Raw genomic sequence first — 2,179 nt, 5'->3', positions numbered from 1 at the left:
ATGCATTTTCAATTTGTTAGTGTCTAAACATTAAAAATTTCTAAGTTTGGTGTCTTGTATGTGTTTCTTTTCTTAAAAAAAATTTCAAAAATAAATTCTTGATGTTCATCATGATCTTCAAAATGTTCTTGGTGTTCATCTTGACATTCAAAGTGTTCTTGCATGCATTTTTTGTTTTGATCCTAAATTTTCATGTTTTGAGTCATTTTTGTGTTTTTCTCTCTCCTCATTAAAAATTCAAAAATAAAAAAAATATCTTTCCCTTATTTCTCTCATAAATTTTGAAATTTTGGATTGACTCAGTCAAAATTTTTTTAAAAAAATTTAGTTGTTTCTTATGAGTGAAGTCAAATTTTCAATTTAAAAATCAAATCTTTTCAAAACTTTTTCAAAAATTAAAACTTTTTCAAAAATCAAAATCTTTTTCTTAATTTCAAACTCATATTTTCGATTACTTTACTAACAATTAATGTTTTGATTCAAAAATTTCGAGTTTGTTACTTTCTTGTTAAGAAAGGTTCAATCTTTAAATTCTAGAATCATATCTTTTAGTTTCTTGTTAGTCAAGTAATCAACTTTAATTTCAAAAATCAAATCTTTTTTAATTTCCTTTTCAAATCTTTTTCAAAATAAATTTTCAATCACATCTTTTTAAAATTCAATTTCAAAATCTTTTCTAACTTCCTATCTTTTCAAGATTGATTTTCAAATCTTTTTCAATTAACTACTTGACTTTTTATTTGATTTTAAAAAAATTTACCATTTCTTATCTTTTTCAAAACCACCTAACTACTTTTTTCTCTCTCCAACTTTCAAAAACCACTAACAACTTTTTCAAAAATCTTTTTAATTAACTAATTATTTTAAACTCTAATTTTGTTTTATTCCTTTCTTAATTTTTGAATACTAACTAATATTTAAAATAAAAATAAAAATATTTTTCCCTTTTTTTATTTAATATTCGAATTTTCTCTCTCTCATCTCTTTCTATTTATTTATTTATTTACTAACACTGCTCTCCTTCTTAAAATTCGAACCCTCTCTCCCTTTCTGTGTTCGAATTCTCTTTATTTTCTCTCTACCTCATTCTTCTCTTCTTCTCTTCTTCTACTCACATAAAAGATTCTCTATACTGTAACATAGAGGATTCATCTTCTTTTCTGTTCTTTTCTTTTTCACATGAGCAGGAACAAGGATAAGGATATGCTTGTTGAAGCCGATCCTGAACCTAAAAGGACTCTGAAGAGGAAGCTAAGAGAAGCTAAAGCACAACTCTCTGGAGAGGACTTGACAGAAATTTTCAAAAAAAGAGAAGACATGGCAGCCGAAAATAATAACAACAATGCAAGGAAGATGCTTGGTGACTATGCTGCACCAACTTCCAACTTCTATGGAAGAAGCATCTCAATTCCTGCCATTGGAGCAAACAACTTTGAGCTTAAGCCTCAATTAATTTCTCTAATGTAGCAGAACTGCAAGTTTCATGGACTTCCATTAGAAGATCCTCATCATTTTTTATCTGAATTCTTGTAGATCTGTGATACTATTAAGACCAATGGGGTTGATCCCAAGGTCTACAAACTTATGCTTTTCCCCTTTGCTGTGAGAGACAGAGCTATGACATGGTTAGACTCACAATCTAGAGAAAGCCTGAACTCTTGGGACAAGTTAGTCAATGCTTTATTGACCAAATTCTTTCCACTTCAAAAGATTAGTAAGCTTAGAGTGGATGTCCAAACCTTCAAACAGAAGGAAGGTGAATCCCTCTATGAAGCTTGGGAAAGATACAAGCAATTAACCAAAAGGTGTCCTTCTGACATGTTTCCAGAATGGAGCATCATATGTATATTCTATGATGGTCTGTCTTAGTTATCCAAGATGTCATTAGACCACTCTGCTGGTGGATCTCTTCATCTGAAAACACCTGCAAAAGCCAAGGAACTTATTGAGATGGTTTCAAATAACCAGTTCATGTACACTTCTAAAAGGAATCCTGTGAATAATGGGGTGACTCAGAAGAAAGGACTTCTTGAGATTGATACTCTGAATGCCATATTGGCTTAGAACAAAATATTGACTCAGTAAGTCAATACAATTTCTTATAATCTGACTGGATTGAAAGCTGCATCCGGCAGTGCTAAAGAAGCCTCCTCTGAAGGAGAAGCTTAAGACCCTGGGA

The 2,179-nt window shown here is 30.7% G+C and overlaps 1 non-coding gene across 1 annotated transcript; it reads right to left on the bottom strand.

Moving 5' to 3' along the window:
- Nucleotides 1-1,716: 1,716 nt before the first annotated feature.
- On the bottom strand, nucleotides 1,717-1,820 carry LOC127742883 (small nucleolar RNA R71). The gene has a single exon (XR_008004246.1). It is a non-coding gene; the product is annotated as a small nucleolar RNA R71 (small nucleolar RNA).
- Between the last annotated feature and the right edge of the window lie 359 nt (nucleotides 1,821-2,179).

This window comes from Arachis duranensis, chromosome 1 (genome assembly GCF_000817695.3).
Source record: "Arachis duranensis cultivar V14167 chromosome 1, aradu.V14167.gnm2.J7QH, whole genome shotgun sequence".
NCBI classification, from domain to species: domain Eukaryota; kingdom Viridiplantae; phylum Streptophyta; class Magnoliopsida; order Fabales; family Fabaceae; genus Arachis; species Arachis duranensis.
This window is presented reverse-complemented; position numbering and strand designations above follow the sequence as displayed.